This window comes from Anabrus simplex, chromosome 8 (genome assembly GCF_040414725.1).
Source record: "Anabrus simplex isolate iqAnaSimp1 chromosome 8, ASM4041472v1, whole genome shotgun sequence".
Classification (NCBI taxonomy): Eukaryota; Metazoa; Arthropoda; class Insecta; order Orthoptera; family Tettigoniidae; genus Anabrus; species Anabrus simplex.
In genome coordinates this window covers 54,245,188-54,271,935 of record NC_090272.1, presented here as the reverse complement: position 1 = coordinate 54,271,935, position 26,748 = coordinate 54,245,188, and the positions used below count along the sequence as shown (strand labels likewise).

Below are 26,748 nucleotides of genomic sequence, written 5' to 3'. Positions count from 1 at the left end.
TAGATAGCGTTCAGTGTCCATCTCCAAACTAGTGCCGCATTGCCGCATGTGGTAATTCGATGCACAAGACTGTCCGTCTGATGACATACCAGGCATTTGTCATCAGATACTTGTCCATGCCGTTTCAATTTCTCACCCGTCGGGATGATTTCATTTGTGTATATGTAGAACGATACCCTCCATTCAATCGAGATCCATTTGTTCCAAATATTTTCCCAAATCTGCTTCCAGTCACGATGTGGGTATTTCGGTTGTACGAGTGGAATACATTTAGATTGCTTCAATCGGAAGTTGTATATATTCTTAGCTTTATCCAACTTTCCAGCTGTAATTTCTGTTTCTGGAAGTTGCTGTAGAATGGAGAGAGCGTTCCGGAAGCAGCTTCTAAAGGGATCTTGTTGTTGCAGGTTTGTTGTTACACACAAATTGAGCACTGCACTGTCAAATACATCTCCTCGTGAGTACAATGCTCTAATGATATGAGACAGAAAGAGTGCCGCGCATTTCTTTTCGACTGCAATTAGGCGCAAGCCACCATCCTTTTCAGTAAGATGAAGTTGATCTCTTCTTATTCTGTATCTGTATCCTTTCCATAGATAAAATCCAATTGCCATTTCAACACGTTGGCAAATGACATGTGAGGCGGGAAGAATTTGGGCAAGGTACCAGAGCTTCGACAGCGCAAAGATATTTATATGCCAAACTTTTTGGAAAATGTTGAGTCGTCTTGAAAGTTCCTCCTTTAGCTGAAAGCGTAGGGTGTTTAGAGCAGAAGTCCAATTAGACTCTATCTTCTCCGAAATATCGTTACTGAAGGTAATGCCCAATATCTTGCAGTGGTTAACAATTGGAATCCGGGAGCTGGCAAATACTTGTCGATTGTCATTTGAACCTAACAGCAATAATGAGGATTTGCTATAATTCACTTGTGCCCCAGACACCGTACAGAAGGCCTCGAGAGTCTCTTGCGCATGATTAGCATCTTCGTCACTGGTCAACAGTAGGGTAATGTCATCCGCGTATGCGCGTACTGTGAAGCATTCGTTGTTAATACTTAATCCGGTTAAAGAATTTTTCAAACTTTGAATCAGGGGTTCTATTGCTAAAACAAAAAGTGCCATTGATAATGGGCATCCTTGTCTAATTGATTTGTGTATCGAAAATTTTGCTGAGAGAAATCCATTTATCATAACTCGGGAGGATGCCTTGTGGTATATGCGCTGTATTGTTTCTATGATACGGTTTGGAAATCGAAACTTTCGTAAAACTTTCCAAAGATAAGAATGTGCTATCCTATCGAAGGCTTTGCTGAGGTCAATGCTAGCCAGAGCTCCTGAAGCAGTGTCACACACTGAATGATATATGATGACATCACGTATTGCCAGGAGATTATGGAAGATGTTTTTTCCAGGTATAGTGCAAACCTGTCCATTAGTAATTAATGAAGGGAGGATAGTTCTGATTCTGTTCGCTAAAATCTTGGCCAGTAGTTTATAGTCGGTGTTTAATATTGTAATAGGTCTATAGTCACTGATGTACGTGCAACTGGAGAGTTTGGGATTTAGGATGATAATTCCCTCTGCAAATGAATCACTTATGTTGTGAACGAAGGCATAATTAATAACTTGTGTCAGGTCTTTACCGATAATGTTCAAAAATTTCTTATACCATTCATACGGGATCCCATCATAGCCTGGCGTCTTATTTGATGCAGTATGGTCTAACGCGCGCTTCACTTCTTCTTCGGAAATATTATTAGTAAGATGTGCGATATCATCTCCTTCTAGAGGACTCTGGAGTAGATGAAGATATCTGTCAATATCGAACTCTGAGATGCTGTCTTCTGCAAACATTTCACGGAAATATATCTCACTCTCTGCAAGGAGTTGTTCCTTTGTAGTGAATATTGTCCCTTTACCATTATCCCATCGATTAATAAATTGCTTATTGGCTGACCGTCTAATTTTGGCAATGTGGTAGAGAGAGATTTTCTCTCTTTCGATGAGGGAAGTGCCTTTTACGTGCTGATGGAGTTGTTCTAGGCTGCTTTCTTTAATACCTAAAATAATTCTCTTAATAGAATTTAATGCAGAAGAGACATTTTGGCCTTGCTGTTCCTTGTGATGCAGATCAAACATAACTCTGTCATAGAATTCAATTTTCTTACTTGTATCCTGGTTGTGCTCATACGCTATTGTCCGTCCGAGAGCTTTAATGGCAGGTTTAAGTTTATATGTCCACCAGTCCATCACGCTACTATAGCGATTTTGCGCTAATTTGCATTGGTGATAACACTCCGTGAAACGTTGGACATCCTCAGTATTGTTGAAAACAGACCTATTCATCTTCCATATTCCTTTCCCCACGATGCATCTGTCACTCCTTGTTGTCTTCATCATAACTAGAACGCTGTGGTGATCGCTAAAGGCGACGGGAATCACCTTACAGCTATCGAGGACCTGTACTTTGGCCTTAGATACGTACATCCTATCTATCCTGGATTTCGACTCCCCACGGCAAAATGTAAATTCGACATGTGAGCCGTGTAGCTGCTGCCACACATCCTTGAGCTGCATAGACTGTATTAGTGTCTGAAGGCCTGGACAAAAGTTAAAAGTACCTGTTTGGTCTCGTGGGTGAAGAGTGCAGTTGAAATCACCTACTAGAATTATTGGACCAGGTGTCACTAAATGGGGCACTATTTCATTTGTAAATAATATGTTTCGGTCCTGTTTGTACTGTGATCCGGATGGGCTATATACGTTTATCAATCGTGTGTTATTATAGGTGGCAGACAGAAACCTTCCCGTAGGGTTCATAATGACATCAGTGAGCTGAATTCCTTTCCTGTATACTATTGCAGTTCCTCGGAAGTTATCACCTACGTTCGTTATATAGTCATAGTTATATAAGAAATGGAAGTTTGTCTCATTAACTTCCTGGAGGAATAAGATGTCAATATCATATTCCTTCACGAACCGACTAAGCAGCGCTTGAGTTGAAACACTCCTTGCTCCATTAATATTAAGGGTGGCGTAAGTTGTAAGAAGATTCACCATAACAAGACAGAGAGGGAAAGCAAAATGCCAAGAAGCTGTATTCATGTTTAAGTAGACGGTTATTTATAGATACGACAGATAGTGGTTGGTGCAGAGTCAGTTAGGTACAGACGCTTTAGAATTAGACCCTTTCCGCTCGGCACTCTTCTTTCTTGTATGTAGACGTGGGTCCCTATAGCTTAAGGAAGTATGTGATGGTTGACTGTCCTTCAAGCTTTTGTCCTCCGTGGATGACGTACTGTGTGTTTTATTTATGTTTCTCATTCGAGGTGAAGACATCTTACTTTGCTTCTCTTCGCCAATACTCGCTTCAGTTTCCACACCTTCCTCTGCCATTTCTGTATCTAGTAAGTCCCGATCGGGTGTATCTGCACTGCCCATACTTTCGGTTTCCATCCTAGAGGGGAGAGATGCGTTGTTCGTGGTCTGGCTAAGATCCAGAATTAAAGGGGTACTTGGAGTATCTATCAGGTAATTCACAGACTCCTGGGCAGGCGTAGAGTTCACTGTGGCCAAGGATATGGAAGGCACGTCTTTAGTTGCATTAATTTGTTCATGGATGTCAGGAGGAAGGGATGTGGAAATGCTATGTTCCAGCTCAGTCTTCATACGTTTATTCTGACTCTCGGTGACCGAAGGAAATTCATTCCTATCAATAGCCGGGTTGTGTGCTGTGTTTTCCTCATTGTGTATATCTGCCCACGGTGCTTGTTTACTGGCGTTGTTGTGTGGCTCGCTTAGCGAGGGGGAAACTGGTATAGTGGGGTCTAGTTCACTGACGGAGGAGTTAACAGGTGTGTGTCATTGTTTACATTTCTTCGCTCTGCCAAGCGATTCTGACGAAGCGGACAGTCTGGTTTCAAGTGACTGGGCGAATTACAAACAAGGCATGTTCTAGTTTGGCCGTCATAAATAACCTGTGCAGGAAAGCCTTCAATATATAAGAAGGAAGGTATTGGGTCTTTTAACTCCATTCTAATAGCACGTATACCGTTGCGTACTTTGAAGGGGTATTGCTGTGACCACTCCTCGTCCCTGTGTTCTACCACTTTCCCGTATTTACTTAATACTAATGAAATGGACTCTATAGGCACTTCCGGGGGAACATTTAGTATTCGAACATTCTTTTGTACCCTGTCGGCTGGCATCACAGTAACTTTTCCTATACGACCATCACTTAACATTATTTTCTGAATCCCTGAATAGTGACATATCAAACGTTCGTAAATCACTGTTGAAATTACCTTAATATATGCTGCGGTTTCCAGATTGTCCAGCTGGATCATGTCGATTTGATCTGATGAGAGTTTCAGCAGTGACTGGATCCAATTATGTACATCCCACGCCAAAGGCTTATTCTCACGTTCAAATATGCATTTCAGAGTATTCCTCCTTACAAATTTTGTTGCCATGATATTACTTATCTTCTCACTCTTTCACTAAAAACACAATTAAACGAATCACACAAGTAGAACTCGAAACAAACTCGTAGTTGTCTTAACAAGCACACTGTTGTGACACGAACGACTAGCAGGAGAATGCAGAGCAGACAACCTTCTCTCACCGCTAACAGCGGCCAACTCGATTCGAAACAGTGCAGTTTATAAGCTATCGCCGCTAAACAGCGTCTGTACTAACTAAAGGTGCGTCCACATCAAGATTTTTTCTTTAACTTGTTAGTGAACAATGTTCATGAACATTTCTGTCTGTTAATAAACAAAATATCGTGTTCATTAACTTTTCGTGCATGTTGATGAACAAAATTTCTTTAACTTTTGTGAATGAAACTTTTCATTAACATTTCGTGTTTTCGTTAACATTTCGGTTCCCACATGCGCAACGACGCAATTTGAACACGCATATTCGTAGCGCGGAATACAATACATTTTTTTAATTTTTCGAAATCGACTGCCGAATCGCAAGCAACTCGTATACACCATACAAATACATAGTGAAGTGTAGGAGTATATCTCTTGCATGATCCTTGGTAGGAGTCACAAGTCACTAGGAATCTTCAAGTTATACTTAGCCTAACATTATTGGAGATGACATTCCGATAATTTGTATCATTTCTTCAATTTCAGACCTAATTGCTGTCAACAAGAACCAAAAGTCTTGTAGGGAAATTCTCAGAAAATTTTGAAAGCCTCCTGCATCATGAATTAATTAAAAGTTCTGACGTAGGCCTAAGTGTCCTCTCCAAACTTAATTCTAAACGCTTTTCCAATATTTTTCTTTGCCACACTTTGCGTCTGGGCCTTTCTTCAATTGCACTCATTAAAATAATGAAAGTTGCTGCTGTAAGTATTTTCTTCTTCCTGACCCTATCCATTGTAACCTCACAAACAGATATTTTGGTGTGGACACAATGCTAAAGAAGTTTGTTAACAAAAGTTTATTTGGTGTGGACACACTGTTAAAGAGGTTTGTTAACAAAAGTTTATTTGGTGTGGACACACTGTTAAAGAGGTTTGTTAACAAAAGTATATTTGGTGTGGACACACTGTTAAAGAGGTTTGTTAACAAAAGTATATTTGGTGTGGACACACTGTTAAAGAGGTTTGTTGACAAAAGTTTATTTGGCGTGGACACACTGTTAAAGAGGTTTGTTGACAAAAGTTTATTAGGCGTGGACACACTGTTAAAGAAGTTTGTTAACAAAAGTATATTTGGTGTGGACACACTGTTAAAGAGGTTTGTTAACAAAAGTTTATTTGGTGTGGACACACTGTTAAAGAGGTTTGTTAACAAAAGTTTATTTGGTGTGGACACACTGTTAAAGAGGTTTGTTAACAAAAGTATATTTGGTGTGGACACACTGTTAAAGAGGTTTGTTAACAAAAGTATATTTGGTGTAGACACACTGTTAAAGAGGTTTGTTAACAAAAGTTTATTTGGTGTGGACACACTGTTAAAGAGGTTTGTTGACAAAAGTTTATTTGGCGTGGACACACTGTTAAAGAGGTTTGTTGACAAAAGTTTATTTGGCGTGGACACACTGTTAAAGAAGTTTGTTAACAAAAGTTTATTTGGTGTGGACACACTGTTAAAGAAGTTTGTTAATAAAAATGTATTAAGATCTTGAGAAATGTTTTCGTTAACATTGTTTACTAACTTTGTTTCGTTAACATTGTTTATTAACTTAGGTGTGGACTAACCATAAGGTGCTATAGCTCAGTATCGAAACGCCTTCACTTAGCGAGGAGATAAGTTATTTACTAGTTTTTCGAAGCAATAGCAGCTACCGATACTTTAGATTCTAGAAACGACTTCCTGCGCTATTTGTTGTTTATGTGTTATGACATGAGCCGAACTAAGCGATGTCTACAAGGTAGATAATATGCATGCTTCAGTTTCATTGCCCTCCACCTCTGTGGGTAGGGACAGTAGAATGCATCCACGGTATTCCCTGTCTGGTTTGAGTTACCCTTCAATGGGAGACTGGAGAATCCCAGCATGTGAGCGTGGTTTGGCTACCATGGTTCCCGTTACTGAAACTGCCCCGCTGTCGGCAGTCCTGAAGATGTTTTTCCATGGTTTCTCATGTTCACCTGTACCTGTGCTGGTTTGACGTAGAGTAAATTGTGAAAAAACAAATATTGAACCTGGCATTGCTTCCGCTTATTGGTGATAGGCTCCTTACTGTCATCTTTCCTATCCGACCTTCCTTGGTCGAAACTTGTTCTCTTCTGACTCCGACACTATTATGTTTGCAAAACAAAGGGGAGCCCATAATTTTCACTTCCTTCGTGTGAATTGTCTTACTTTACCAGATATCTTCATTTTCCGAAATGTCGGACCTTTTCCATTTTTCCCTATGATTAGTGTTAGTAAAGGATGGTTGCTAAGTTGTACTTCCTCTTAAAACAATAGCCACCACCACCACCACCTTAGTTTTATGGTTAGTACTGTGCATTGTTTACCATGATTGGTGGGTCTTTGTTGAGGCGGATTTTTCGAGCTGGCTTTCGGCCATTTTTTTTTCACACGAATGTACTTGGTTAAGTACGGTGGTAGGAGCTATCATTTCTACCTATACCCACATTTTTCATATTCTGTTAATACTCTTACTACATCACTTTTATTCGTCTACAGCAGGGCCTCTCAAACGCCCAAAATCTCACGCGTGCAGATAGAGGCGCAAGAGCTCCGTGCACTGTGCATCGCTGCAGCTCGGCATGGCTCGGATCAACGCTTCGTCTCTGGGCTACTCGGCTAAGCTCGGCTCAACTCGCCTATGCTCGGCTCAAGTCAGCCCGGATTTGGAGCGCTACGGCGCAAGTGGGGCAGAGGGAGACAGACGGAGCGAGCGAGACAGGCTTGAGGAAAGAGAGAGTAAGCGCTATTGCTCCAAATCGAGGAGTGGGGGGTCTGCACTCTGGTCAACCAAGCCAAGTCGTCTCTTGCACCGTGCACAGTGCATGCACCACGCGCATGCACCCTGAGAGGCTCTGGTCTAGAGGAATACAGTGGAGGCAATTATAAGGATGGCTTCAGAACACCATCACAAGAAGTAAATCTTGCTTTCTCTACCTCAGCCTTCTTGTGTATAATCTCATACTTCATGTAAAATTGCTTCTATAATTGCAAATTTTTATAATCGATTTTCCACTCTAGTCTTCTCAGCCGACTAGTAAATGGGCTGTAAATTTCATTGTATGGATACAGACCACATAGCTACAGTATCTTTATGACATACTGCATATTCAGGGAAGGTCTTGAATGGAATTTCCATTTTACACGCCGTTTTAAAGTTAACTCAACACCATAATCCTGAATTGAAGGACACTGACAGATTGTAAAGTAAAACTCTATTCCGTTTGAAAAATATTTGGTCCTCGAATGGAACAGATCACTTAATCTTCTACATGAAAGTGGTGGGAAGATTTTTCCGAGTGGAAAACCTTGCTCAGGCGTCTCCGAAAACTTCAAAAATATTTAGTGGAACGTATTGCGACGTTAGAGGTGAAATTCTTGGATCGTCGCAAGACGGATCGAAGCGAAAGCATTTGCCAAGTATGTTTTTAAGAACACAACACAAAAATCAAGTTGCCTCAGAATCAAAGAGTGTATCGGACAGTGTTCAACTATATATTTGCTTTTGCTGCGTGCCGCTCCGCAGGCCGGTGAACTAAGGAAACACGAGTAGCTGTGACGTTACTGCGCTGTAAGCGCTGAGCGAGCCATCCAGTTGATTATTGCAACTCGCTCTTCCGTTTCCTTGAAGTGTTGATTATAATAGTGCGGTGACTGTTTGTCGAAATGCCTTCCTGTAGTGTGTACGGCTGTAACAGCACAACGAGTAGAAACCGAAAGTGAAGAGAGAAAGAAATACATTTCCGTACGTTTCCTATTCGAAGTAAGTCGCCTCGAAGGTTTAGCAGTTGGGTACAATTTTGCAAGATGAAACACTTTTCTCCCGGTAAGGGAGCTTCTGTGTGCTCAGTGCATTTTAAAAATACAGACTATGATAAAACGCAACTTTTGGAAATGAAGGTGATGCTTACGGAAAAGTTTTAAGGTCCGAAATTGAAGCCAGGGTCTGTTCCTTCAATAAGATGTCTGGCGTCGACAGATGGAGATACTTCTCAGGCAGGAATGCTAATTCATACGGAAGACGCTTCACAAAATACACTGTGGGAGTACTCGTCAGAAACTTTTTTTTTTTTGGTAGTTGCTTTACGTCGCACCGACACAGATAGGTCTTATGGCGACGATGGGACAGGAAAGGGCTAGGAGTGGGAAAGAAGCGGCCGTGGCCTTAATTTAGGTACAGCCCCAGCATTTGCCTGGTGTGAAAATGGGAAACCACGGAAAACCATTTTCAGGGCTGCCGACAGTGGGGTTCGAACCTACTATCTCCCGAATACTAGATACTGGCCGCACTTAAGCGACTGCAGCTATCAAGCTCGGTCGTCAGAAACTAAAAAGAACAGGACGGAAAGTATGAGGCTAAAAGACGAAGGGAGTTTGTTGACACAGTATTAATCGAAAGTGATAACGATAATGATGTACACGACGTTCAGAATGATACGAGTGAAAATATTTCACCAGACAGACACGAATGTTCTGTAGAAATACAGTGTGAGTTAGGAAGTGAAATAGCTAGAAAATACTTCGTGGAAGGCTAGTTCGTATAAATAATCATTCATGGTGGGCAGCACAAACATGTAATGGAAACAGTTCTGTGTTAATCGATTAATTTACGTCAATTTTTCACCTCGTAAAAAATGAGCATAAGCGGTTAGAAAACGGCGAATGGAAATCCTGTGAGCACGATACATTAACGGAGGACGAAGAGAGATAGAAAATGTGGATTAAAGGAAATTCAAGTCCATATGAAGCCTTGAAGGAAATAGTTAGACAATTCTTTTTTTAAAGGTGTGGAACTCATAAAACACTACGTTCAAACCGGAAGCCTAGAAAGTTATCACAACCTTCGTTTGAAATACGCTTCTAAAAGAGTTCATTTGTCCTACAGAGGCTTAAAGCCCAGGTCAGTGATTGCTACATTGGAGTATAATTGGAACACCAATAAATTGAAAGCTGGTATCAAAACTCAGCACTCAAAATCATCAGGAGCCTGGGTGATAAAACAGAAATATGAGGCGTCAAGCGATGGATGGAAGAAGGCAATAGTGAACAAAATAAATATCTTGCAAACTAACTATAGTAGAGCCTCACCTGAAGATCAAGTAATGGATCTGCCACTGCCTAAAAACATCGCTCCAATACCTCGACCTTCCAATGACGACCTGATCAAGAAGCACTTCTCAAGATTTCACTCGCAACAATAAATGAGGTACCGTACTTCATGTCAAAATAATACATTATCTATATTTATCATACAAACAAGCTTAGGAAACTCTTGCAAAATTCTACTGTTTTAATTTCATTTTTTTTTTCATTTACAGCTTGAAGCCCACATAGGTGCCATCGGGTTCTAGAAATGTGTTCCTTATGGTGTTGACAACACATGATGGTATGACAATTCTGTTCTTTTTACCAATCGCAGTCCATGAATTTACCCACCAAGTGAACTGTTTGTAACAAATAAAACACCAAGTTCTATTTGATAGATTTAAAGCTGTCAGTAAACGTTTCCTTGCCATGCTCTTTGTTTTTAAGCTCATGTTATGCCTTCTCATTGTCAATACTTCACGGTCTAAAATAAGCCTTGTAAACGAGGGATTTCTTGTTATACACATAAATTTCTCAGATTTCACTGCTTTTACATTGCCTAATTCACAACAGCATACACTTTCTTCATCCGTATCCATGATGGTACACTCATTACATTTACACCAAATTCGTGTGCCGGCACGGCCTGTAGTGTTTAGCATATCAATGTCAAGATCGCTATCTGAATGGACATCAGCAAACGTCGTTCGTTCTGGCTCATACTGATACGGACGAATGACATTTACATCCATTATAAATAAAAATAAGCCCACTAACACCGGCAACAGAAGCACACGGCAGTAGCAGATGGAGTGCGGGAAAAGACTGCGCGAGTTTACTCCCAGCGTCAAGGCTGCCAGGTAGACTCTACAGCGCAGTGACGTCACGACCAGTTACTACTTCTGCACATAACTTGAGGATGGTTGGACATAGAGGCACCGGATTAACAGCATTGTCATTACATTTCCATAATACATATTTAGCAATGAATAACGAAATATGTGTTTTTGTGTTGTGTTCTCCTTTAATCAAGAACGAAAGTTAGAGGTTCGAAGGCGATCAGATACCGCCCTAGTTCTAACCATAAACGATGCCAGCTAGCGATAAGCCGAAGTTCCCCCCGATGACTCGGCGGGCAGCTACCGGGAAACCAAAGCTTTTGGGTTCCGGGGGAAGTATGGTTGCAAAGCTGAAACTTAAAGGAATTGACGGAAGGGCACCACCAGGAGTGGAGCCTGCGGCTTAATTTGACTCAACACGGGAAACCTCACCAGGCCCGGACACCGGAAGGATTGACAGATTGAGAGCTCTTTCTTGATTCGGTGGGTGGTCGTGCATGGCCGTTCTTAGTTGGTGGAGCGATTTGTCTGGTTAATTCCGATAACGAACGAGACTCTAGCCTGCTAAATAGTCGCATCCGGTATCCGTTCATGCTACCGGCGACAACTCATCTTCTTAGAGGGACAGGCGGCTTCTAGCCGCACGAGATTGAGCAATAAGAGGTCTGTGATGCCCTTATATGTTCTGGGCCGCACGCGCGCTACACTGAAAGAATCAGCGTGTCCTCCTAGTCCGAAAGGACCGGGCAACCCGTTGAACCTCCTTCGTGCTAGGGATTGGGGCTTGCAATTGTTCCCCATGAACGAGGAATTCCCAGTAAGCGCGAGTCTCGCTCAAAGAACAATACTGATCCAGTTTAGAACTAAGACTTAGCTAAGTAAAAAATATACCGGTAACACAGTCAGACTTTGACAACGTAATTAGGAAGTGGAGGTGTATATTCGTGTACCCCTGATGCGAAGAGGTTAAGAATCATAGTCCTACAGTAGAGAAGAGAATGTATCTCGTTCAACCCCTGCAATTCTTTCTTTTTCTTTCATTTCCTTAAGTTCTAACACTTCGACGACATTTCGAAGGCTATCAATGCTGCAAACCTGGATGTCTGCTACTTACAGTATGTATAACCCTTAGGTGTTTGCACAATATCAGTCATTTCCGGGTGTTAATACTGACTTCATTTGGATACATATTTTGATCTATTCTGGATAAATAAATAATTTACTGTTAAAGCTGTAGATAAGTTCGTATAATTCATTTAAATGTAAGCTCACTCTTACAGCTTACGGATTCAAATCATTATTCTCTGTGATGTTATAGCTTTTATTTGCTCTATGAAAGCATGGCATACGTTATCACATATCTCTCTCTCTCTCTTTCTTTCTCTCTCTCCCTTTCTTTCCTTCTTCGTCTCGTGACCTTCAGTATTTGAACATTTAAATTATACTTGGAGGAAAAGATCTCGCTAGATGTGTGCTACTGCGACATGTTACTGATTTTTCGCTAGTGGTTTAACGTCTCACTAATACATGGAAGTGGGACTGTACCTTAATTAAGGCCACGGCCGCTTCCTTCCAACTCCTAGGCCTTTCCTATCCCATCGTCGCCATAAGACCTATCTGTGTCGGCGCGACGTAAAGCCCCTAGCAAAAAAAAAAATACATGGAAGATTTTCGGTAACGTAAGGTTGTGAAGAAAGCGGCCGTGGCCTTAATTAAGGTACAGCCCCAGCATTTGCCTCATGTGAAATTGAGGAAACACTGAAAACCATCTTCAGAGCATCGACGGAGGGATTCGAAGCCATCATCTTCCGAATGCAAGCTCACGGCTACACGACTCTTAACCACACGGCCAATTCGTTCGGTACATGTTATTGATATTTCAGCCATTCTTAAATATGACCTACTGAAACAAACCAAACCCCATGGCGCAACAGACCCGAAGGACTTTGGCCTACCAAACGAGCGGTGTTCAGCCCGAAGGCATGCAGATTACGAGGTGTCGTGCTGTCAGCAAGACGAATGTTCTCAGCCATTAATTTGGGCTTTCTACACTGGGATCGCCATCTCACCAGCAGATAGTCGAACCTGCTCTCCGACCCAGATACAAATCCCTGACCTGGCCGGGAATCGAACCCGGGGCATTCGGGTGAGAGACAGGCACGATACCTTACACCACGGGGCCGGAAAAGGAACTGAGCCAACGGCACGTGGTGTTCCAAAGTGGTCACCCATCCAACTACGGACCACGCCCAGTGTTGCTTAACTGCGGTGATCGGAGGAGAACCGGTGTATTCAACATGATATGGCCGTTAGCAATACGGCATATTACAAACATTTTTTAAACCATGACGATCGAGCGTTGATGAGCCTACCAAGCAATCGCTGCGCAGCCCGAAGGCCTGCAGATTACGAGGTGTCGCGTGGTCGGAACGACGAATTATCAGAGCCGCTATCTCACCATTAGATGGCTCCTGAATTGTTCTCACGTAGGCGAAGTGGACTCGGATCCAGCCCTCAGGCCAACGCCATTGTCCTAGATATGATAGGGAATCGAACTTAGGGCTTCCGAGCAAGACCGCTACCCCTACAACGCTGGATCGGCGTAGTATAAAAATACCGTACCAATTCAGAAGTATCAGAAGTTTGCCGGCCTATTGATCACTGATCTCTCTATGTTTTGACTGTCAATTTGTTTCTTGCTCGTGGTGTAACGTCGCACAAACACGTTGACTCAAGGATAGAAAAGGACTAGGACTGCGAAGGTACCGCCCCAACATTTGCCTTGTGTGGAAATGGGAAACGACGGTAAACCATCTTCAGGGCTGTTAACGTTGGGATTGGAACCCACCATCTGCCAAATGCAAACCCACAGCTACAATCGGTGGCTTAAGTTAAGACGGTAATCAATCATGTGGTGTTAGTTGTATCAAGAACGACATTAGATTGGGAGGGACAGAGTGTGCGAATCGTTCATCACTTGGAGCCTGCAGCAGGTGAGAGTGACACGTGCAAGTTTCTGAACATACTGCAAAGAGTTAGCGGTGCACCCGTGTTGAGGTGAACAGGCGGAAGATCGAATACACTGAGAGACACCGCATGGTAAAACGTTGTGTGCTGCACTCTATTCCTTGCAGGGTTTGAGTTAGATTTATGAGGTACGAGTAGTGTATACCGGCAACGTGAACCGGGAATATGAGCGTTAGAGGGTTGGTCATACTGATGAACCATATTGTCACTGTCACCCATTGTAAATAACAATCACAATCACTCAGTGATTTATTCACCTCCACTCTCTATGACCTTCTGCCGACGTTCAGGTAACAGTTGAACGCCTCACCTGTAGAACTGTTTTGGTTTTGACTGGAAGAAATCTGTTAGCCACTGGTCAAGAGAAGCTTCGTCAGGAAACACTTGCCTCTGAATGTGGTTAGAAAGACAGCGGAAAAGATGGAAATCTGAGGGGGCAAGGTCAGGGCAATAAGGAGGATGAGAAAAAGGTTCCCAACCAAGTTCAGCAATCACACCTTTGGTCAATCGCGCTGTATGCGGACAAGCGTTATCATGGAGCAATAAGACTGGTTGTTGTCAATAGTAACGGCAAGCCGTCTTTGCCGGTCACTGTACACAGCAGAGATAATCGATACGTTTATTGGAAGAAGTTCATGATGAATAATGCCATCTTTGTTCCACCAAACATATAACATGATTTTCTGTGAATGGGCACTTTCCTTGTCACAGGAAGTTTTTTGATGTGCTGAGCCACTCTTTCCTCTTCTTCATGTTGACATACAGGCACCATTTCTCGTCACCGGTGACAATGTTCGAAAGGAATGCTTCGTGCCTATCACAAGCCAACCGGTGCCGGGCAAGCAATGACGAGCAGATATTTACTCGTTAATTTTTGTTACTGTCACTTAGCACATGTGGTGCCCATACATCCAATTTCTGTACCTTACCCATCGAATGTAAATGGCGTACAATAGTTCACTGATCACCTTCAAAAACTTGCGCCATTTTCCGCCTTGTTTGACGAGGATTCTCGTGAAGCAACTCATTTAAGCGATTTTCGTCAAGATCTGAAGTCTTCCAGAACGTGGATCATCAGACAAGTCAAACCGTCCTGCTCGAAAGCGGGAAAACCATTTTCGTGCTGTTCTTTCAGCAATCGCTTCATTCCCGTACACTTGACAAATTGTTCTCGCAGCTCCTGCTGCACTGAATCCTCGGTTAAACTCAAAGAGTAAAATGTGTCGGAAAGGCTCACTTTTCTCACCTTGACATTTCATATCAGTTTGTCTGAAATATACACAAATAATACGTTCACAATCAAGAAAACCTCTGTTTCACACAACGAGCTAGAATAACATAGAGGGGCTGTATACCTGACATCAGCGCTCCCTGCTTGAAGCAAGTTGATAAGGGGCAGCCATGTTAACGGTTGTCAAAACAAAGCGAATTGGCGCGATTACTGAATTATAGCCGAGATTCCTTTTTGTAATTTCTGTTTGTAATTAAATCCATTTTATTGTTTACTTAGCGAAAGTACGGATAGCCACGGTAATTATTTGTCGAATTTTGTTTCAGATTTCGTTTAAAGAACAAGGAATTAACTGAACAATGTGTTGTGAGGGCGAAAAGAGATAAATGGTATCCCACTCAATTCAGTTGCTTATGCTCTGTACATTTCCAGCCCTGTTTAATTTTCATTCACATTTACAAATAAAGGAAATGGAACGCCCACCACCAAGAAAACGTAACCACAAAAAAATCACTTATTTCGTTCAAACGTACACCAAGTATGGTAAATACAGTATTTTACTGCTATTTTTGAAATATATACAGCCTTTATTGTAGATGTCTGTTGCCTTGGTTTTTTAAACTATGCCACACTTCATAATGGACAACTTTCAAGCTAGTAATCCCAGTATGATATGGTAATGGGAGAAACATGATATCCCCCCTATATTATAATAAATAATTACACCAAACGATTATTGTGGTAAAGTATTCATGGGCCGCCTCTGTGGTGCACTGGTTAGCGTGAGCAGCTGCCACCCCTGGAAGCCCGGGTTCGATTCCCAGCTCCGCCACGAAATTTGAAAAGGGGCACGAGGGCTGTAACGGGATTCTATCAGCCTGGGGAGGTCAACTGAGTAGAAGTGGGTTCGACTCCCACCTCAGCCCTCCTCGAAGTGATTTTCCGTGGTTTCCCACTTCTCCTCCAGGCAAATGCCGGGATGGTACCTAACTTAAGGCCACGGCCGCTTCCTTCCCCCCCCCCCACAAGGCCCCTGTTCAGCATAGCAGGTGCAGCCCTCCCTCACAGTTGTATCCCCCGACCCAATGTCTCACGCTCCAGGACACTGTCCTTGAGGAGGTAGAGGTGGGATCCGTCGCTGAGTCCGTGGGAAAAACCAACCCGGGAGGGTAAACAGATTAAGAAAGGAACACAGTACTCATGAGGATGCAATAATTTTAAAAATATTAACAGAATATTAACATAAATATTTATGTCCATCGTTTTTATTCTAATTTACGCTTAACCACAACAGCCAAGCAGGGTAACGCTCTTGCTCCGATTTCGAGGCCTATTCGTATGTCACTGTACGATGATTTCGAACTACCCTACAATCAACTGATTGTAATGTTGGCCTCGTGCCGCAATATGTTGAAGTGGCGGTATTCGCTTTCATGCTTAAAGCTTTCGGCAACGGACTTTAATTCTCCCCCAGCGATTCTAAAATGCGCATTTTCTACACTTTTCGTCATTTAAAGGCCATGCCCCCTTGCTTGTGTGACAACAGGAAACATGGCGGACGTTCGTTCTATTAGGTTCACTCAGGCAGCGCTTCCGCCTCTCTATGTTATTCTAGCTCGTTGGTTTCACAACACAACTCCAAACTCAGTTAAAACAACGGAATTGATAAGCAATCCCTTCACGCCGCATTGATGCCAACCCAAAAGAATACCGCAGGAACTTACGAATCGACCCAATATATTGAAAAAAAAATGAAAAAAAGTAACCTGATGCCGCTCGCGGTTGCCATTTTATCACCTGCTGAAGTTAGCCAATCAGATTGCTTAGCGGGCGAATTCAACAAGGGCTTTGCGAAGCGGTGTTGCTAACTTGTACATGGCTTAAGATGGAGAGCATGAATTAAAGAAGGAAACTTTGGCCAGTGGAGTGGTTTGAACACGGACCTCCGAGTTTACAGGCGACACCGGCTGAAACCCACGCTGTGTTTGTGTGTGATGCTGATTTCTAGACATAACTCTCTAAGCCGGTGTTAAACCACGTGCAGATTTAGCAACACCGTCTCGCAGAGTCAATTTGAATTCGCCCGCGAAGCAATCTGATTGGCTGGTTTCAGCAACTGATAAAATGACAACGCGGTGAGAAATCGAATTATATTTTAAATTATTTATCAGTATGACCAACCCTCTTACGCTCATATTGTTTCAGACCATCCTCTATAGCAGGGTCTCTCAGGCTGCATACGCCAGTGCATTGCACTGTGCAGGGTGCAAAAGACGACTTCGCTTGGTTGACCAGAGTGCAGACCCCCACTCCTCGATTTGGAGCAATAGAGCTGTCTCTCTCTTTCCCTGTGCCTGTCTCGCTCGCTCCGCTGTATCCCTCTTCCTCACTTGCTCCGTAGCGCTCGAAATCCGAGCCGAGTTGAGCCGAGTGGGACCGATGCACTGTGCACAGGAACTCTGCCCCTCAGTTTGCACGAGTGAGATTTTGGGCGTTTGGGAGGCCCTGCTCTAGAGCCATGCAATGAGCGAGTCTGAGCTCATTCCGTCTTCATTTCTACCCAGCTCGTTTCGTCAGGGAACGAACCAGACTCATTGCTGCTCAATAGAAATGGGCGATGTTTGAACAATGAGCAGTGTAAGTCAACCTAGATTCGAAACTCGACAACAGGCTCGGTGTGCCAGACTACTCAACTGTTCATTCACTCGGTGGGTTATCAAACCGCGAGTTGTTGCCACGTTTCTGCTTCAGGCATGTGCGCAACGCTGCGTTCACACTGGAGACACTGGAGGTCAGAGGGCCCTGGGTTCGATTCACAGCCAGGTCATGGATCTTAACTGCGTGTAGTTTTAATTTCTCTGCCTCGGGAACTTCATGTTTCTGATCGTCGTAATACACATCTTCTACTACATACAACAGATCTCACTACGAACCACCACCGAAACACGCAATATAGAATACATCCCTCCACATAGGCGTCAGGATGGGAATCGAGCCCCAAAACTGGGAACTATCCACAATGGTGACACCAAAAATTATTCGGAAAATGTCAGAAAAGGAAAATAAAATTTATTGTTTAAATTTTGGAGTTAGTATGAACATTTCGAAATAAGTGATCTTTATTCCACGTTTTTATTATTATAAGATTATATACCACGAAATCCGGCCCCGTGGTGTTGGGGTAGTGTGCCTGCCTCTTACCCGGAGGCCGCGGGTTCGATTCCTGGCCTAGTCAGGGATTTTTACCTGGACCTGGGGGCTGGTTCGAGGTCCACTCAGCCTACGTGATTAGAATTGAGGAGCTATCTGACGGTGAGATAGCGGCCCCGGTCTAGAAAGCCAAGAATAATAGCTGAGAGGATTCGTTGTGTTGACCACATGACAGCTCGTAATCTGCAGGCCTTCAGGCTGAGCAAGGATCACTTGGTAGGCCAAGGCCCTTCAAGGGCAGTAGTGCCATGGGAAAAAATTCATCACGAAAGGTTTAAAAATATATCTGTTTTGCAATGCAATAATAAAGTTACAGAATGTTGTTTATTGTATCACAGAGACACATAACCTGGAAAAATATACGATTAAGAACTCTTATGTGTTTGACAAAAGATGCAACACAAATAAACAGAATAATGTAGTTGTTACAATTTGTAGGGTTCTTTTTTTTTTCAGAGAAGGTTTCCCCTTCTTCACTCTTCACTGTACCTTAGTACCGTGTATGGTCTCCTTTGGCATTGTTCAGGTCTCTGACATGCTGTGATATGCCTGCGTTCAGTAAATTGACGTAATCTTGAAGGAAAATGTCCCGTTCCATCTCGACAATTCTAATGAGTTCTGGGAGTATCTGTGTGGGTTGTGGACGATCGAAAACGGTCTTTTCTAATATGTTTCATGCATGCTCAGTGCAGTTCATGTCCGGTGACTTAGCTGGCCAATTCTTTTGGTTGATACCGCCTCTCTCACGAAGTTCCTCAGTGATGCACCTCGATGAGGACGAGTATTGTCGTCGACGAAGATGAATTAAACACCACAGCATCCTTAACGGGTTGTACAAATGGTCAAATAATTTAATCGATATTCCAATGCGCAGTTAATGTTTCTCGAATTGGTATCAATAGTGTACGACGGCCATGCATAATCCCATTCCGCCGTCAAATGCGTGCATCTCTCGAGCATGTTGGTAATTTCCAGGGTTGCCACACTATTTGTCATCGTGTATCTGGCCAAAGTGGTGTCCGTGTTTCATGCATCCAAACCCCGATTAAGATGTTGGATGACCCAATTTCTCCTCGCAACACGAAGAAGATTATGTAGTGGAACATATAGAAATTAACTGAATTGGACGCTGCGAATCCGATTGCGTACAGTTTGTGCACATACCGGAGTTGTGTTTTCCTCTAGAGATTATCTCGTAATTATTAGTTGGTCCCCTCTGTTAAGCGGATATACCGATCACCCTCAGTCGACCTTCCGTCGGTTTGTTAGTCACATCATTGAACTCAATCTATCTTTTGCAAGGTTTTGACACTGCACTTTGGGTAACCCCTACGATGCCTGGTACTGCTGCTTGTGTATGTCCACCCTGAATCAATGCTACAATTCTGGCTCGGTCAGGCTGGGAAATACACATTGCACATGAAACGTAAACACTGGCTGAAGCTCGTCCTGCTTTTACGGTTTTCTCAGTCGCCAAGGTGTCGAAATTTTGCTTCGCAGGAGTGTTTTAACGTGGCAGTAAATCCAGCAACACGGGGCTGACGTATTTGAGTACCTTCAAATATCACCGGACTGAGCCATCATCGAACCTGCCAACATGGGCTCAGAAGGCTAGTGCTCTACCGCCCGAGCTACCGAACTACTCAGCCCGGTTAAATATAGGCCTAATACTAATTTCTTCTTCTTCTTCTTCTTTCACCGCTTTTCCCACACCTCGTGGGTCGCGAACGCCAGCCCTATGTGAAAGAACGTAATCACTGTTGCATTTCTCTGTGGTGGTTGGTAGTGTGTTGTGTTGTGTTGTGTTGTGTTGTGTTGTGTTGTGTTGTGTTGTGTGAATATGAAGAGGAGAGTGTTGGGACAAATACAAACAAGCAGTTCTCGTGCCAGGAGAATTAATTAAACGCGATTAAAATCCCCAACCAGGCCGGAATCGAACACGGGACCCTCTGACCGACCATTCAGCCAAAGAGTCGAACACGCCTAATACTAACATTATTATTAGCCTACCCTATCGTGCCTCCCACTTGTTCTAAGATTCTGGGTTCGTTTCCCGGCCACTTCAAGGATTTTATTTCTGGACTGAAGAGTAGAACGAAGTTCATTTGATGCAAGATTTTCTTAAGCTCTTAGTTACAGGAAGAAAAGGCCCACAGTGAGAAGATGACCTAGTAGACATATCCCCCCAAAACACATTCATGTTAAAAACAACTTTTACCCGAACGCACCAGATAATGTTCGTATATACGTGTACCCGGCTACCACCAGACCTAATTCGACGTCACTAAGCTTCCTTCTTCTACACATCCTGCAGTTTCGTCGTAGCACTGAGCCCTCATGAGTTTTTCATGACAATAGTGGCGGTCTTAGGGATAACTAGGCTCCGGTTTAGATGTGCAGAGTGGGGTCCCGATATTTTTGTGTCAGGAGGAAGAGTACTTAAAAATGGAACAGACAAGTGTAAATATGGCCCAATTCCAACGAGATTCCAGCTTCAAGAGCCATTCTCTTACGGAATTAAAACGGACCAGCTAGTCCTCGTGAAGTCATGTAGGGGTCCAGGCGGTTGTCTGCTTTGATTTAAGCAGAGAATAGAGCGTTCTCCGTGGGGCGTCCGTCCCCTCTGGAGTAAGAAGTGGAGGGGATTTTAATTAAAAAATAAATGACATGTATTGTAACATTTTTTACCCCGTTCCGGGAAAGAGACCAAATGAATTTCATTCTTTCTAAAGGTCGTGTTTTCGTTTTCCTTCTCTTTGTGGTGGATTTTATTGTATTTCATTTTAGTCCCTTCTTTATTTCACACCACTCCCCTAGGATTGCGGGGCAACCTTTTGAAGTTTCTTTCATTCAACGCGCAAAGAGAAGAAACACCCCACCCTTTACACAAATTAATTCTACCAATGGAAGCGTTCAAAGTGAAATAAAACACCATTTATAGTAATTAAATGAAACTCAATCAAAATATGCAGACGTGTTTAGAATGAATACTTAGCCTACATGGAGATAATTTGTATTACCGAAATCAGGCAATAATAAGCGTATGAACAGATAATATAAATTCTCGACAGTGTTAAGGATAGATTGGACTGCTGTCTCTCTTATGATAATGTATAATTTTTAGGGCAGGAATGATAAAAATGACAATCATATGAATTATCATACATACACAGTCAATGTGTTGTGTTCTTGCTTAAAAAATGAAAAATCTGAACTCTGTAAAGCATAGATTGCGCTGCTGTTGTCACTGTTAGAATGAACAAAATTCACGGGAGAGTGAATTAGAAACTTTAGCACTGTGTGTCATAGATTGCGCTGTTGTTGTCACTGTTAGAATGAACAAAATTCACGGGAGAGTGAATTAGAAACTTTTGCACTGTGTGTCACAGATTGCGCTACTATCACTTTTAAAATTATTCACTTCTCCTACGATTGGTCCAGGGCTAGCCATAATTTTGTAATAATTAGTAGTATTGATCTAGAGGAACGAATGCTGAAAAATTATATCATTCACAAGGGTAAACAAAGTTTAATGTACATAGAAAAAACAAAGTAGGAAAATTATACTTGTTCATACATTAATGGAGAGGAGTTCCCTCTCCTAATACTCAATTTCGTGCAATATCCGCATTTTCCAAATTGAAATCAATGATCTTTAAACAGAACCTTCGCATACTAAATGCACATTTAACAATAAATTGTCGATTATCATAGCAACGAGTAACTTATTTATTGACATAGCAAAGAACCAATTAAACAAAGCCCCTCCCTCTCATTTGGTAGTACTTGGAAGGAACGTAGTACGTCCCTGCCGACAAATGAACATCAAAGAGCAGTACCTCCGCTGATGAGAGTTTGGTAAAGATTTACCATTATTATTATTATTATTAATATTATTATTATTATTATTATTATTATTATTATTATTATTATTATTAATTGATACGTCCATCTGTAGTCACGTTTACACAATCTACCTGCTCTTCTCTTTGCACTCTCGCCAAAGATCCTTAGGTCTTTGGCCTTTCCATCCTCGTTCTTCCGCCGAGATGTCCCGAAGCTTCGTCGGTGGCTTTTCGGGTGCATTACTCCTTACCTCAACTTTTATCCTAAATGTTCCTCTGTCTGGTATCTCTTCCTGCTTGACATCTACTTCTTCTAAGTCCTTGTTCACCTGTGTAAGCCACCCAGGCTCGTTTTAAAATGTTCTTGCTGAAGGAATATTCTGTTTGCCAACCTCTCTTGATACATCTTTTTTAATGTGTCCACAAAAGGTCAGTCTACTTTCCCTCATCGTCGCAATTATTATTATTATTATTATTATTATTATTATTATTATTATTATTATTATTATTATTATTATTATTATTATATTACATCGTTATGCCCTACTTAGGAGTTCGATTGAACCAGCTTAGCTGATGTATTGGCCTTCTTCTCCTCCCATAATATCCTCTCGCTGATCTTCTTCCTTCGTTCTTCTGTCCAAATTATAGTAGCTCTGGTGTTGGGTTTGTCTTCAAACTGGTGATTGTCGATTTTGGTTCTGAATTTACATCTGTCCTGTAGAATGTCTTCCGAGATGTTGATTTCCGGGAGATCCGTTTCACTTTCACGAAGCCAGCTGTTCTTGGTTTTAGATGAAAAGGCCAGGTTGAGAATTATTTTAGTTAGTCTGTTATTGTTTATTCTAATAATAATTATAATATACAATATTATGGAAAGGCTAAAGAATTTCACACAGAGAAAGGGATTTCAGATCTTCGAAAATACAAAATTCATAACTAATACAACTGTTACTATTCTATAAGGGGCAGTCATATGAAAACCGAACACCCGTTGCAACGCAACCATGGAATGGTTTCATTTAAAAGTAATTACCAAAAGCGTTATTACATTTATCCCACTGGTAAACAAGACGATCAATTCCAATTTCGTAGAAAGAGGTAGGTTACTGACGAATCCACATCCGCACCCACTCTTGCACTTCCTTGTCGGAATGAAACTGACATCCACAAATGTCTTTCTTCAGGTCGCCAAAAATGTGAAAGATCAGGGAAGTACGGAGGATATTGAAGTGTTTCCCAACCAAATTACTGAACCGTAGCCTTCGCCTGATTGCAAGTACGGGGGCGAACATTATCATGCAATAGGATGACTCCGTCCGAGAGCACTCTAGGGCGCTTTGATTTTATGACCCGTTGCAGTTTCTACAAAGTGTCTTCATAGCGTTGCGCCACCTGAAAACGAACCACACTTCTCTGCTGTTCTTTGTTGTCTCCATTTCTACAGCTGGACGAACACACTAGATCAGTCCGCGCACTAAACAAAGACATAACCCAACGTGCACGTGTGAGATGTTGCTATGCAGTTCCAAATACAGTACAGACAATACGCGACTCTTACGGATTTAGCCTTGTTAAAATGGGAGACAATTCGACGGTGGCGCTCCTAGTGACTTGACCTGGAAAGTCGTGCTAAATTCAAATATCAATGGAAATGCATATACGAAAATGGATAAATAAATTACGTCCAGAAAGAAAGTATTGTTGAGATATTAACTTCAAAGTTGCTAAAGCAATTCTGGATAAATGAATGAAGAATTATTTAAAAGGTTATTATTTAAAGACTGGAATTAGACATATAAACAAGATGTGAAATGGACTGCTGTGAAATGGCTTGATCTTTCATTTATGCATTACTTTTTTTTTTTGCTTTAGCATTCCTGCCTGAACTTTTACGGTTAGATTTGTCTTTTTTCTCATTTAAAAACATGGTATCATCACATTAAGACACTTCTCAATAAATCGACACATTCCTTAACACATGATGCAATGAATTAACATTTAAAGCTGGACAATTTTCCTCTTTACATGAAGCCTACTAACATAAAGAAAAATCTATAAAATCCCGGCTATAATCTGAGAAGAGGGATAAAAGAAAGAAAAGTATGAAAATGTTATCGATAGTGATGCTTTGAGGAATATTTACGTACAATTAGAGTAAAAATATAACATACCCTCGGCTGTATAGTCGAGGATTTCTAAAGTCGCTGGCCTGGAAATGATCTGAAGAGATCTTATAATTCTTATATATGCGTAACGTCCCTTCTTTCTTGTACACCTTATCCAAATCACTTCTGTGACATTTCAAAACCCACAGATCACACCTACAACAACACATCGGTATTGAAGGTTAACTGCTGCACTATACAATAAAATATGCGTATTATATTTTAAGCCAGTTAAAATATGGGTCGAACAGGTCAGAAAATTATGAAGTACTATAAAAATTTCTTTGTCACTGGAAGAATATATATACAAACAGAATATTACTTACATTTTCTTGTCACGAGGGAAGCGAAAGAAAAACCGCGCATTCTTCTCTACTTCATAGTTACTGCAGCCAAACACAGCACATACCTTTCCCCTCATGTTGAGAGGAGTTATCAAGGAATGACACACGCTACTATGTAATTATGTCAACTCACTGAAAACGCATAAATAACACCAAAAACTTCACACACAAATACACGTGCTCTTATGACAGAATCAGTAGTTCTCGGGTCAATCCGCTAGAGAGAGAGAGAGCTCTAAAAGCTGTTCCTCGATATCTCGCTGAGTGTCGAGTATTGTCTCTACTGTATTTGGCAGTTCTCCTACCACAGCGATGACAGTATCGATACGTAACAACAGTGTTGCAACCTTTAGCGCGGAATATGTGTTATGGCGAGTGTTCGGGTACTTTGTCTGCCCCTAATAGATACCCAATACCTCAGTGAGATAATTTGAGAGAATATCTCAGAAAAATATGCAAACAATTTAAGGCACCCGTAGCTAAAGTTGACACCGCATATTGGAACATCAATGAAATCAATAATGATAATAATAATAATGGCGTGAGGCCTCCGGAGAGGTCTGTTGCAGGTCTTTTTATTCGACACCCTGCGCGTCATGATGAGGATGAAATGTTTATGAAGACGAAACATACACCCAGTCCCCGTGCCAAGGGAAATTAACCAATTATGGTTAAAATTTCCGACCCTGCCGGGAATTGAACCCGAGACCCCTGTGACCAAAGGATAGTGCGCTAAACATTTCGCCACAGAAGAACCGGACAGTATAATCAATAATAAGAGCTGAAATTCATCAGCTAAAATTCGTCAGTACTGTAGGCTGTGCAGACGCTAGTAATAGACCAGTCTGCTCAATACACTAGAGCTTAGAGAACGTCGATTCACGCAGAAGATATTTGGACAAAGGAAGAACCATGAAGATGAGTGGAGGATCAGGAGCAATATGGCCATACATCTATTCACTAAACCCCTCACAGTTATAAGAAAACGGCGCCTGAATTTCTACGTCATATAAAGCGCATGTATTCAACCATAATTCTTCTTCTAGCGCTTTCCCTACACCTGTGGGGTCGCGGGTGTGGTTAGTGTAACACAAGTAGATTTGGCCCTGTTTTACGGTCAGATGCCCTTCCTGGTGGCAACCCTTAGTGGAGGGATGTAATCATTATTGCGTGTTTCTGTGGTAGTTGTTAGTGAGGTGTGTTGTCTGAATATATTGGGATAAAGACAAAACACCCAGTTCCCGGCCCGGCTGGGAATCGAACCCGGGACCCACTTAACCGAAGGCATCAGAGCTGACCATTCAGCCAATGAGTCGAAGAGATTCAACCAGACTGACCAACAAGATATTGATGTACTACAAGAAACTCCATTCGAACTGTAAATACATGAGATACATCTACAGAATCAGAGAAGACCTAAAACAATCTTCCAATACACAGGATAACATACGGAAACAATATCCAGAAATGGGTGGGTAAACACTCAAGAAAGGGAGAATGGGAGGAAGTTCTCTGCCTAACAAAAATAGCAGAGAAGCCAGCCCATGAACGCGTACTGGGAAAAAAGTAGGGAATACGAAGTCTGGCCCTAAGTAGGCGGTGTATATAAGATTATTATCGTAATGAGTAAATTCCACAATATGTCTGCTACTACTATTAAATATGTATTATTACTATTATTATTATTATTATTATTATTATTATTATTATTATTATTATTATTATTAATATTATTATTATTTATTATTATGAGAGTCTGGATTTCTAAGCATAATGCATGTTTTCTCCCACACTTCTGAACATAAGCGGAACGTTTGTACATTTTTAACCACGTCTGATACTGCTTACAAATACTTATTCCGTAGGAAAAAGTTTTTGCTTGCTTATTTTATGACAATGAATTAAACTGCTTTAATTTAAAGAAAACTGTATTTTAGAAAGTGTATATTTAACTCCTAACCGTCATTTATCACTTAGCACAGCTTATATAATTATAAGCGGGCGCGTTGGCCGTGCGGTTAGGGGCGCATAACTGCGAGCTTGCATCCAGGCGATTTGTGGGTTCGAACCCGACTGTCGGCAGCCCCCAATATGGTTTTTCCTGGTTTCCCATTTTCACACTCCTAGGCCTTTCCCATCCCATCGTCGCCATAAGACCTATCTGCGTCGGTGCGACGTAAAACAAATCGTAAAAAAATATTCTCAATTTAACGGTTTGTTTCGAATGCGTAGTTTGAAATGACTAGAAGCTTGGGATTCCTCCTTACAATAAATGTATTCCGTGATTAAGTGGTCTAATCGGTTATCGGCTTGTTAGGACGTAGTGGGCATGGCATCTTTTGGA

General features: G+C 41.8%; 1 non-coding gene across 1 annotated transcript; it reads right to left on the bottom strand.

Annotated features, from left to right (window-relative positions):
- Positions 1-12,774: 12,774 nt before the first annotated feature.
- On the bottom strand, positions 12,775-12,893 carry LOC136879444 (5S ribosomal RNA). Its single transcript, XR_011018681.1, has one exon. It is a non-coding gene; the product is annotated as a 5S ribosomal RNA (ribosomal RNA).
- Between the last annotated feature and the right edge of the window lie 13,855 nt (positions 12,894-26,748).